The 13,572-nt window shown below is 37.2% G+C and overlaps 1 long non-coding RNA gene across 2 annotated transcripts; it reads left to right on the top strand.

Moving 5' to 3' along the window:
• Positions 1-12,226: 12,226 nt before the first annotated feature.
• LOC132113222 (uncharacterized) lies at positions 12,227-13,572 on the top strand. Of its 2 annotated transcripts, none has more exons than XR_009425118.1 (4): positions 12,227-12,348; positions 12,493-12,577; positions 13,145-13,272; positions 13,393-13,572. It is a non-coding gene; the product is annotated as an uncharacterized LOC132113222 (long non-coding RNA). The 2 variants fall into 2 exon arrangements; XR_009425119.1 differs by having other exon boundaries at positions 12,272-12,348; positions 12,496-12,577.

Genomic DNA, 13,572 nt, shown 5'->3' with positions numbered 1-13,572 from the left:
AAGCATTTTAATCTTATGAATAATTTATCCATTTATATTATTATATTATATTATTATTATTATTATTTGTAAATAATCCATAGTTTTTGATTGGAATGGCATAACTTGATCTTCTGGTGAAAACAGAATTTTTCTTTGAGGATTTGTTTTTCATAATCATTTGCATGTATATTACAATACAGGAGAAACGATATCGCTACTTCCTTATTACCACAACTTTCAACAATGATGTTGTTTATTTGTGCCTGTACTATTCAAACATTTAGTAATTCAACACTGACATACTGCAAGTTCACTTTTCACTTTTACTGCAAGTACCTCACTGTCAGTAACTCAGATTTTTGCCTTTTTAAAAAAGAAAAGGATAGTAGGAGTTGAAATCAACATTGTGCCACAAGAGCTGCTGACTGAACTTAACTTGTGTTGAACCAGAAATAATCCTTTATGGTCTGTCATGCTCAAACATTGTGATTGTCTGTTTGTGGACAGCACACCCTTGTCAAGAAATAAACACCACCCCTTCAGGTTTCTATTATTAAATCCAGTAGGTTACCTGTATAAAAGCAGAAACTGAACTGATGTCTCAAAGTCTCTGAAGGAAAAGCTCAGCACTGTACTTACAGAAGAGCTGCAGCAGATACCGAGTGACAAGAACTTGCAATTTATGGGCTTTAGTATTCAGTGTGTGTGCGCTCTTTCATTTTAAAGAGTGCTTGATTAGACCGAATCCCAAGGGGAAAGGATTAGAGGATTATGGCGTGTTTTCCCCGGAGACGATCGGCCACGCTAGACCAGGCTAACATCCGTCACAGCCAAATTAATATGGGGCTCAGATAACAGACACCAATACTTCTCATATCAGCGCCGAGGAGTGTGTCCTCTCCATGAACCCGGCTTACTGTCACACATCTCATATGTGCACAAAGGCGATCATAAAGAGGTCTGAAATGGCTTCGAGTCAACCCCAGATTATGAAAACCACAGAAATCTTCTCAGTCTTTGTTGATGTGAAACATTAACATGTCATGATATAAACACACACACATTAATACCCAACGGAAAACACACACAGGGATAAAGATAATGTGTGAATGTGCAGTCGTCCCAGGTTTTATATTTTTAAGGCCACAAAACATGTATAAGAGCCAATAGCTAAAGAGAATTGGACCAATCACAGGACCAATGAAGCTGCAAATTAAGATTTCTAATGCATCTTTTTTTCAGTTTTGTCAAACTGGCAGTGCTTGTCATGTAGGAAAAAGCTTCACATGACAGTTCTTCACTCCTACAGCTGACACATGACAGAAGAAAAGTGACAGAAAGACTCTAAAGTCAAGACCAGTGTGTTTTGTGGTTTCCATGTCTCGGTGTTGTCACACATGAGTAAAGGGACATATGAGACATCAATGAGTGTTTCAGTTTTATAGCCTACAGAAGTGCTACATTTGGTATTGTGTAAGAGAAAGGTGTGTTGATGTGATTGTTTAATCAAAATAATTCTCTTTTGCACTCTTAGGCTGTTAATTGTAAATTCCGTTTCAAACATAGAAATCATAATTGCCTAGAAATCATCAATCATTATTAGTTCACTGGTGATGTAACTTTGAAAAAGTGAGTCATTTATAGAACAGGCACTTAAAAAAAGTTCCACTTGTCTCAAGATCCTCTGTTTGGAGAATAAGAAGTTTCTAGAAAGTTTCTGTGGCAACAAAAATATCCGAATAGAAATGTGTTAATCATTCTCAATGGGAAATTGCCCAAGCAACATTGCTCAAAAAAAGTTGCCTCGTGTATCATCAGCCTTAAAAAATTTCCTGAAGAATCCCCTCCTTTTTTTTTTTTTGTGATAAATTTTAAGTAATCAAATTTTTTCCCATTATGAAGAAGATTTTTGTACGAGTTACATGGATGTTAACTGTTCTTAATGGAACCACAGAACCAAAAACGTAACATCATCCTTTAAATGTACAAACCAGATTCCAAAAAAAGTTGGGACACTACAAATTTTGAATAAAAACAGAATGCAATGATGTGGAAGTTTCAAATTTCAATATTTTATTACAACATAGATTACATATCAAGTGTTTAAACTGAGAAAATGTATAATTAAGGGAAAAATAAGTTGATTTGAAATTTCATGGCATCAATACATCTCAAAAAAGTTGGGACATGGCCATGTTTACCACTGTGTGGCATCCCCTCTTTTTATAACAGTCTGCAAATGTCTGAGGAGACAAGTTGCGCAAGTTTAGGAATAGGAATGTTGTCCCATTCTTTTCTAATACAGGCTTCTAGTTGCTCAACTGTCTTAGGTCTTCTTTGTCCCATCTTCTTCATGATGCGGCAAATGTTTTCTATGGGTGAAAGATCTGGACTGCAAGCTGGCCATTTCAGTACCCGGATCCTTCTTCTACGCAGCCATGATGTTGTAATTGATGCAGTATGTGGTCTGGCATATTCATGTACCTTTGATATACCTTTCAGCATTGATGTTGCCTTTCCAGATGTGTAAACTGCCCGTGCCAAACGCACTCATGCAACCCCATACCATCAGAGATGCAGGCTTCTGAACTGAGTGCTAGAGAACTTCAAATTTTGATTTGTCTGACCACAGAACAGTTTTCCACTTTGCCAAAGTCCATTTTAAATTAGCCTTGGTCCAGAGAAAACACCTGCGCTTGTGGATCATGCTTAGATGTGTTTTTTATACCTATAGAGAGTTTTATCCACCAACGGCAAATGGCACAGTGGATTGTGTTCACTGAGAATGTTTTCTGGAAGTATTCCTGAGGCCATGTTGTGATTTCCATTACAGTAGCATTCCTGTATGTTATGCAGTGCCGTCTAAGGGCCCGATGATCACAGGCATCCAGTATGGTTTTCCAGCCTTGACCCTTACGCACAGCGATTGTTCCAGATTCTCTGAATCTTTGTGTGATATTATTTTTCGCCACAGCATTGGGGGAATTGGTGATCCTCCGCTCATCTTGACTTCTGAGAGAGACTGCCACTCTGAGCAGCTCTTTTTATACCCAATCATGTTGCCAATTGACCTAATTGGTCCTCCAGCTGTTCCTTATATGTATTTAACTTTTCCGGCCTCTTATTACTACCTGTCCCAACTTTTTTGGAATGTGTAACTCTCATGAAATCCAAAATGAGCCATTATTTGGCATGACATTTCAAAATGACTTTCAACATTTCATATGTTATCTATATTCTATTGTGAATAAACTATATGTTTATGAGATTTTTAAATTATTCCATTCCTTTTTTACTCACAATTTGTACAGTGTCCCAACTTATTTGGAATCAGGTTTGTAACTTCATACGTTCATATGGTATGAGCCTCAGTGATATTTATCAGTGAGAAGTGTGTGTAGATTGTCCTCTGGTGCCATCTGCCAGTAACAAAGCAGAAGTAAAACATCCCATAATTAACAGCAGGAGCTCAACCAATAAGAAAATCACAAAAACTAGGTCACACAGCTGGGAGTCAGTCTATAAAAGAATGTGTGTGGCTGCAGTGTTATGTAAGAACATCAGTCTCAAAATCAGACTTCCTGTCTGTTAAGAGATTGAATTACCCCCTTCCCCCAACAGATACCCATAAATGTAACCTTCCTGTGTGTTTCTGAAAATTATGTAACATTGTGGTAACATCCAAACAGAGAGTGTGCACTCACTCACATGCAGTTTCTGCATAGAATGACCACAGCAGCCAAGAGGTCATGCTGAAAAAGATTGGTAGTAGCTACCAGGTACTTAAAATTTCATCTGCCATACTGGTTTAAAGGAAGGTGGATTGTTTTAGATAAGGTCACAGTACCTCATATTATGTTCCAGTATAATTTTAGCAATAAAGAAAAGAAAATGATCACCAAAACTGCTTTTGTTTTACCTGCAGATGTCAATTTGAAGTTTAAAGGGGTCATATGATGTGATTTCATTTTTTCTTTTCTATGTAGTGTTACAAGCTCTTGGTGCATGAAGAAGATCTGTAAAGTTCCAAAGACTAATTTCTCAAATCCAAAGAGATATTCTTTACCAAAGTTGAGAGTCAACCAGACCTACCTAAATGGCTAATTCTAACAATATTTGCATAACACCAACCAGATGTTCATGCAAAGAAAGGAGGCGTAACTTTGACTTTTGCTGTAGTGTTGCTGCTGATGCCGCCATTGTGGAGATGCTGTGTGTTTCATTGTGCAAGTGAAACTACTTTGTCTGGCCTTCCAAAAGAGGATGATATCTGTTTCATCATACCTAGAGTTGATTTGTGCTGGTCATTGAGGAAATACATCAACTTTGCGGTGTGAATCGCCAGATCGTAAATGAATCGCCTCACCTTAGATGAGTCCAGCCCGGGGTCATCACATGTGGTTGTCTGCCGTTCTCAAGTCCACCGGCCGTTCCTCACTCTAGGCCCCTGGCTGCCGCTCACTCAGCGCACTGTGTTTCGTGAAAGCAAAATTACTCCATTTGGCCTTCCAAAAGAGGACACAACTAGAAAGCAGTGGTTAAGTTGTATTTACAACACTGTTCAGGAACAGTGCAAAACAAATATTCAGATGTGATGTGTGAAACACATTTAACATAGGATGAGGACTGTTTCCTGTGAGAGTAGCGTACAACACCGGTGTCTGTTTCTATAAAGTGGGGCAGTTCCAACTTTGCAAGGACAGTCTGGTTCTTCTGACACGCAGTCTGTAAGTATGTTTTTTATATTTAAAGAATTTGTCACTGATGATTCAAACACGAGTTTTAGCAGCGTAGAGTAATGCGTGTTTGTCGTTTCACCAGACATGTTTTACGCATGCGCAGTATCATCAGCTCCTCGGATCTTGAATCAGACACGTATAACAGAAACGATTCTTGACTCGAGAACGAGTCAATGTTTCGCTCATTATCTGGCTCGGCTCGGTGTTCATCTTCAGTTCTCTCTTTACAGCAGTTCAGTCAGTGTACTGTTTGAGTAAATGAATTACTCTGGGATACTGGTTTGTTTGAACTCAGAGGGAGTGTCAGCCACATTAAAAAAGTTAACAGCTTAAGTCATTTGTGGATTAATGCGTATTGGAGACGCGAACCGGATATCCAGACTGCTTTGTTTTGAACTCTCTCTCACAACAGACACGGAAGAGAAGACAATGCTGAATAAAGTCGTAGTTTTTGCTATTTTTGGAACAAAATGTATTTTCGATGCTTCAACAAATTCTTACTGACCCTCTGATGTCACATGGACTACTTTGATGATGTTTTTCTTACCTTTCTGGACATGGACAGTATACCGTACACACAGTTTCAATGGAGGGACTGAGAGCTCTCGGACTAAATCTAAAATATCTTAAACTGTGCTCCGAAGATAAACGGAGGTCTTACTGGTTTGGAACGACATGAGGGTGAGTTATTAATTACATAATATTGATTATTGGGTGAACTAACCCTTTAATGTTAGTTTGGCGAACTGACTCAAAAACAAATCACTTCCACTTCCAACGTCCATCTGGCATGGCAGATAATGACCATTACAGACAGTTACTCTTTGAAGTGAGGCACAGTCACAGTACTCGGTTCAGTCTTACCATTATTAATTTTTATTTCAAAGCACTTTTTTTTAATTATCATCTGTGTTTGTTTTGAATTATGTTGTATCCATCTGGTTGTAGTGTCCTCAATGCAGTGTTAAATGAGATGGCTGAAAAATACAGGACTGAAAAAAAAAAACATTTATTTAGATATATTTTTTAATATGTGGTAAACTTTTGAAAGTTTGAGGTTTTACTCACTAGTCAGATGATTCATAGTGCCTTAGAGATGTTCGTCGACAAGAGGTCCGTTCCAACTCGGCTGCACGGCCATCAGCATGGAAGAATATAGAAACAAACAATTTGTCATGAGCCAACAATACGCAGTATACAATGTCAGGTTTATTAAAAATAAACTATAGAATTTACGTTTTAGATCTTTAAGATGCATGATGATATGGATTAAATATATTGTTAAAAATACATAATAAGTTACAACCCGAATTTGGGACGTTTTTTAAATTTTAATAAAATAAAAACTAAAAGACTTTCAAATCACATGAGCCAATATTTTATTCACAATAGAACATAGATAACATAGCAAATGTTTAAACTGAGATAGTTTACAATTTTATGCACAAAATGAGCTCATTTCAATTTTGATTTCTGCTACAGGTCTCAAAATAGTTGGGACGGGGCATGTTTACCATGGTGTAGCATCTCCTTTTCTTTTCAAAACAGTTTGAAGACGTCTGGGCATTGAGGCTATGAGTTGCTGGAGTTTTGCTGTTGGAATTTGGTCCCATTCTTGCCTTATATAGATTTCCAGCTGCTGAAGAGTTCGTGGTCGTCTTTGACGTATTTTTCGTTTAATGATGCGCCAAATGTTCTCTATAGGTGAAAGATCTGGACTGCAGGCAGGCCAGGTTAGCACCCGGACTCTTCTACGACGAAGCCATGCTGTTGTTATAGCTGCAGTATGTGGTTTTGCATTGTCCTGCTGAAATAAACAAGGCCTTCCCTGAAATAGACGTTGTTTGGAGGGAAGCATATGTTGCTCTAAAACCTTTATATACCTTTCAGCATTCACAGAGCCTTCCAAAACATGCAAGCTGCCCATACCGTATGCACTTATGCACCCCCATACCATCAGAGATGCTGGCTTTTGAACTGAACGCTGATAACATGCTGGAAGGTCTCCCTCCTCTTTAGCCCGGAGGACACGGCGTCCGTGATTTCCAACAAGAATGTCAAATTTGGACTCGTCTGACCATAAAACACTATTCCACTTTGAAATAGTCCATTTTAAATGAGCCTTGGCCCACAGGACACGACGGCGCTTCCGGACCATGTTCACATATGGCTTCCTTTTTGCATGATAGAGCTTTAGTTGGCATCTGCTGATGGCACGGCGGATTGTGTTTACCGACAGTGGTTTCTGAAAGTATTCCTGGGCCCATTTATTAATGTCATTGACACAATCATGCCGATGAGTGATGCAGTGTCGTCTGAGAGCCCGAAGACCACGGGCATCCAATAAAGGTCTCCGCCTTGTCCCTTACGCACAGAGATTTCTCCAGTTTCTCTGAATCTTTTGATGATGTTATGCACTGTAGATGATGAGATTTGCAAAGCCTTTGCAATTTGACGTTGAGGAACATTGTTTTTAAAGTTTTCCACAATTTTTTTACGCAGTCTTTCACAGATTGGAGAGCCTCTGCCCATCTTTACTTCTGAGAGACTCTGCTGCTCTAAGACAAAGCTTTTATAGCTAATCATGTTACAGACCTGATATCAATTAACTAAATTAATCACTAGATGTTCTCCCAGCTGAATCTTTTCAAAACTGCTTGCTTTTTTAGCCATTTGTTGCCCCCGTGCCAACTTTTTTGAGACCTGTAGCAGGCATTAAATTTTAAATGAGCTAATTAAGTGGATAAAAGTGTAAAATTTCTCAGTTTAAACATTTGCTACGTTATCTATGATCTATTGTGAATAAAATATTGGCTCATGTGATTTGAAATTCCTTTAGTTTTCATTTTATTAAAATTTAAAAAACGTCCCAACTTTTCCGGAATTCAGGTTGTATTAAATGCTTTCTCAGATCATCTGTTTCCTATTTCTGTCAGCAGCTCCCATTAGAATTTTTTTTCTCTGATGCTCTTGAAATCACAGTACAATTATTATTATTTTTAATCAAATATAAATGAAAGAATGTTTTTTTTTTATAGTTTCAGTCCATGTAAGTCCATACAGTATATATTTTAGGTTAAAATAATTATCTTATTTCAATTCATCCACTGACAATTACCAGCAAAACATTTACAAAACTATCAAAACCACTCATCTACTCAAAATATGTGATCCCAAACTTTCATAAATAAGAGCTCAAATCTATAGCTATCTTATCTTTTACAGTTAGCCTCTATATTAGTTCACGGATGTGATGCTAAAGGACTTTTCCGATGACACTGAACCATTTCTGTAAGGTAAATTGTGGGAGGATTATCATGTAATTAATAATGTGGCCAAGAATGCATAAATAGCTGTTGTAGCCAAGACATAGTGAGATTGGCCTGTTTCTGAAGTTGTGCTCGACATTGTCGAAATGCAGCCTCTTAATCCTTGTGCTTGACACACAGTTTTTTTTTTTAATCCTTTCGTATAGGTATGTGGAGATGTAATCTGTGTGAGTTGTTAGTGTTGAATGGTTGCAATTTGAGTGTGAAATTCTATTCTTATGTGATCCCTTTGACCCTTTCTTCTTTTAGGCTGACTTGTTTTACAGTCTAGGAAGCGAGGCAAACAAACACTTATTAGCCACTTTTCCACTGTGCGAGTGTGAGCCAGTTCTTTAATTTGTTAAATTGTTTGTCATTTGCTTTTGTTTGTGTGAGATTGCTCTCCTCTTGTTGTGTGTTGTGTAGTGATTTTGTTTTGTAAAGGGCCAGGCCTGCATCAACACTTAACCTCCCGTGGTGTAACGTTAGGTGATGTGGGTGGCATGACACTGCTGTGTGGTTTGTATTACCTAGAAAGCTGACACTGAAATTGTGATTTTAAAGGTTACACTGTTTGCGGTGTCTGCTGTGGGTCTTTTTTTCTCTCTCTTTTACAGGTGGTAGGTCCAAAACTCCTTGCAGTTTGGAGGAGTGCTATTTTCTACTTCTGTGGATTTTATTATTGATGAATGTTTTTATTGGAGTTTTAATTTTGGTGACCAAAATGTATTTTCGATGCTTCAAAATATTCTAACTGACCCTCTGATGTCACATGGACTACTTTGTTTTTCTTACCTTTCTGGACATTTCTGTTTTCTACTTCTGTGGATTTTATTATTGATGAATGTTTAAATTTTTTTATCTGTGAATAATAAAATTGTGATATTTGATAAACTACGTTTACTGCTTCAAATCAAGTATTGTGATTTGTGGAGGGCTCCTTCTGCCCAACCTGGTCTCACAGAATTCCGTGAAATGTCCACGGGCCCTTAACTCAAAATCCGTGAAATCATCACGGAATTGCCCCAAATTCCGTGACGTGGCCACGGATATATCTCCAACGCAAGTCAATGACACTGACCTTCCGTGGTCCACACACGGATACCCGTTTCAATGACGGAGTACAGAACTCGCTCAACGGACGTGCTTTCTCATTTGGAAACGCAACATTTTAAGTATTTGTTTCTTTTCCAATGCCATAATGACGTTAACCAGACAGTTATTGTAGTTATTGCATTGTCCTGCCATCATAAAAATTCACTTTGATTCTGTTAGCCTAACTAAAATCTGTGATACGAGCACGGAGTCTGTGCTGAGATCACGGATAACTCTAACGCAAGTCAATGACACTCATCTTCCGTGGTCCACACACGGATGCAGTCTCACGGCAGTTCGTGATTTGGGCACGTAATTTAATCTATTTATTCGTGGCATGGACACGTTTATTTCGTTATTTTCGTGATTGCAGCACGTTTTTTTAAACTAATGCATTTCAATTGGAGGCATCTTTCGTGCATCAGCACGATACTTTCTGATTAATTATTTTTTTCCCCCCACAGGACAACAGAAGAAACTCACTGAAACTTTTTTTTTTTTAAATCGGAGCTTAATTTACTGTAACAAAACTGAGCAACATACTGTATTGCTGGTGACAAAAACACACATTAAAACTTTTTTGGCTGTAAAATGCGCAATGGTTCTTTTTTACTTTTTTTTTATTGATTTTTATTTTTTTCATAGGCCTAGGTTTTTTTTAAATTACAGAATTCAATATCAAGTCCTTGACACATAACTGTAACACATTTTCACATTTAGAAACAATATAGTTTAAATAAAAAGAATAAATAAATAAACTAGCAGAGATCTTTTTTTTTTTTTTTTTTTTTACTTTAGACTCTAAAGTTTAAAGTTTTTATTAAGGTTATTGTAAAGGCTGCTTAAAAATGCTGTTGCTGATGAGCCGCTGATCGCTGTCAGATTCTGCGATATGAATGTCCGCGTTGGATTGTGGCTAATGGGCTTAGAATGAGCCCCGCTCGGCCCGTGTTCTGGCTTACTGTAATATTTCACCGGTAATAAGACCGAAATAATATAATTAAAATAAAGAAATGAATGAATACAATGATAACATCTAAATAAATGTTGATAGATGTAGCCTTATAGTTTTAAAAATATCAATAAACAGCAAATCAACACAGCTTCGAAATAATAACCGAAAAAGACCTAAATAATAATAATACATAATTAATTTACAGCACCGCCACTTCCACCACGCGCATCACGCGCTGTGCGTCAACCCATTCACTCCCAAAGCATCAAAAACTGAAGGCTGGTCAAGCGCCTCTAGCGTCACTGACATGAGATGTTTATCGCTATGAAATCACGTTCAAGAAATCTCATTCAGCACACATCGCGATACTTGCCATCAGTTTACAAGAGCCGCAGGTGGGGTGAGTAGTAGTAAATATGCTCTTTTAATGCCTGTTATAAAATGTATTCTGTCTTCTTTATTAATCAGATGAGCGCCTTATGTTTACTCTCTGTATTATATCGGTCATCCGAGGCTGTCTTTGAGTTTCATTGTGTTTAACTAAATGAACACAGCTGCTAACTGGGGTGATTAAACTCTGTCACGTGACGTGCCATAGACCTGGGATCCGTTTTATATTCATTTCAGGTTCAAAGATGGAAGTTGTATTTGTAGTAAAATCATGGTAACCATGACACCTACAATAGTAGGTCAAACCCAGTAAAAAAGACATTTACCATGTTTTTTACCACAGTAACTGTAGTTTTACTATGGTTTCGTGATAGCACAATAATCACCAAAATAATTATAGTTGTACCACTGTAATGATAGTGTTTAAATGTGCTTTTATATGACATATTTCACAGTAATCACATTTACTGTACCATGCTTGTAATACCTTTCTAATGTAAATAAAAAAAAAACCAATTTTTCCCATCTTGCAGTTCATTCATATTAGTTTATATCTTAAATATTTTGCTCACAGATCACTATTAACATTCTGTATATAATTCTGTTTTATTTTCTCTCCCCTTGTATTTATTTTTTAGCTGAAAAGACGTAAAGGAAGCAGTCAGCCCAGTCGTGTTTGTGGAGAGGTATTCCTTCAGAAATGGAGAAGACAGAAAGCTGCAGAGGCAGGTTGGTCTGTGACTGTGATAGTTTGTTCCTTTTATCAAACATTCCTGCTGTTATCATTTGCACAGCATTTGTTGTTTCTTAAACTGTTGTACGGTCCAAATACCCACACTTGCCATCTTTGCACATTTCCTTTATTTGGCCCAAGTGAGCATGAAGATCCCAAGTGTGTGTCGATCTTAACATAAATATACTTTTCTGTGCGCCAAGAAAACGTGCAACACTTTGTTTTACTACTAAATTATTCTCAATATCTAATTATTATTATTAATATTTCACATACATTGGAAAGGTTTGCGTGACCTCCTGTGAGATCTCTGCAAAAAGTCTCACGATTAATTCCAAAACATGATGCATGATGGGATACACTAAGCGTTGTAAAGCGCTCCGGTGCAGTATTGGAGAGGTTTAGTTTGTGTTAAGGATGCTGTGCTTTGGCATTATTAAGACCGGGGACAGTATTGTGCATGCACTGTCACGTACACACACTCTCAAGGGACCTCAAGTGTGGGTATTTGGAAAGGGGAAAAGTCTTTAAAATGATCCCTAAATACAGTCGCACATCAAAGTCTTAATAATTCACTAATTCAATTTAACACTTGTATGATATTGTACAAGCCCCTGGACAATCTCATCTGACACTGTCACAATATTGGAAAATCACACAGTCAGAAAGTTTATATTGTTCATTGGCTTCTCATTAAATTACTTCAAATAAGCCCCATCAGTTCATGTTCCCACTATACGTGATCTCCACGAGTAGAAATGCTAGTTTAATGTGTCACGTGATATATATTAAATCTTTGATTAATTTGTCAGAACCAGATCAATTACACTACTGATAACAGCCCTATTAGCATGTATTAATTTTTAAACCAACTCATATGAATATAGCTTGCTATTAATGACTTATACAGCAATTAATTATACAGCATCTTTGCAGAGGATGCTTTCATGGTCTAAAAAATAATGTATAAGTAATGAATAAGTTGCATGTAATGAAATAATATTTCTGTCTTACAGGATTGTTTGCAGATAATGCTGCTCTTCTTTTTCAGAAGTTTTTGGTGAGCCAACCCTCACACACCTTCCTAAAAACTAAAAGAGCTATTACTGAGTCTCAGTGAATCTTGCCATGATCAGCTCTTCCCAGGTACCTTTTTTTTTTAATATTTTTGAATTAACATTTACTCATCAAATGCTCTGGTCTGAATCTTACTTTAAATTAACTTAATTATATGTTTAATGAGCAATATTAATTACACACAGAGTAAGTAGAGATTATCTTGTTTCACAGAAGAGAAGGAAGACCAAGGAAATGATTTGCTCAGGATGAGGAATGAAGACGGCCATCTTGTGCTCAAACAAACAGAAGTCCACTGGTATGTGTGTGTTGAAGCAATGCTGTGTTATGTGTTACAGCACTTTATGATGATCTCTCACAGGACTGGTCATGTCAGCCGTGATTATTCTTTCCAATGTTTTTATTGTTATGTTATTTTATTTGATACAGCTATTATAATTATAGCATGTTAGCAAAGTGTGACTGAAACATTTTTAATCTTAAGTTTTTAAAAAACACTACCTGTTTTTCTTAAAAGCATACAAGTGCCATAAAAGTGGTTTAATTGATATAAACACCAATTGACATTATCTCATTGTATTGTAAACGTTGTGTTATAAATTGTGGATTGATATTTGATTGGTTTGAAGCAAGGCCTTACACTCCACAGACTAAAACACATTTGTGAGAGAAGTCAGGAACTTTGGAGAGAGATTCTAGAGGAAGAAAACACATTTACTGCAACATTAGATCAATTCTAGAGTCTCTGAGAACTACACATGCTAATGGAGTCTCATGAGCAAGACCTTTGCCTCTGTAATTTTTTCTTAATTCTTGCAGAATTAAATTGTTTATTGCAATACTTTAACAATTTCACTTTGCACAGATGATCTCATCAGCCAAATGAGGGGTTTTGATCAAGTGATGCTCTTGAAAGGAGTGAAAGAAGAGGATGTGGTAAATTGTCTTCAGAGAAAAAGCTTCTCAAAAGGTCTTAAAGCAGCTTGAAGAATGGTAAGTGTACAGTACTACAAGGGTCATAGTTGCTCACCCTGCTAAAATCACACAGAACATAAGCTGAGCTCTCTGTCCATTAAACAACTTCATCTGGATTGTTTGTTACACTTTGACCAGGTCTGGGATCTTAGGACTGAGAGATCCTCTGGCTGAGAACATGCTACACCACATCAGTGCTGGATATCAACCACAAACTGTTTCCAGACACGAGAGAAGAAGATCACGATGGGGAGATGAAACCAGTTTAGATGTGATGATAAGGAATCATTATTTTCTGGAACAGTATCACATGTCTTA

This window comes from Carassius carassius, chromosome 32 (assembly GCF_963082965.1).
Source record: "Carassius carassius chromosome 32, fCarCar2.1, whole genome shotgun sequence".
In the NCBI taxonomy this organism is placed as follows: domain Eukaryota; kingdom Metazoa; phylum Chordata; class Actinopteri; order Cypriniformes; family Cyprinidae; genus Carassius; species Carassius carassius.
This window is presented reverse-complemented; position numbering and strand designations above follow the sequence as displayed.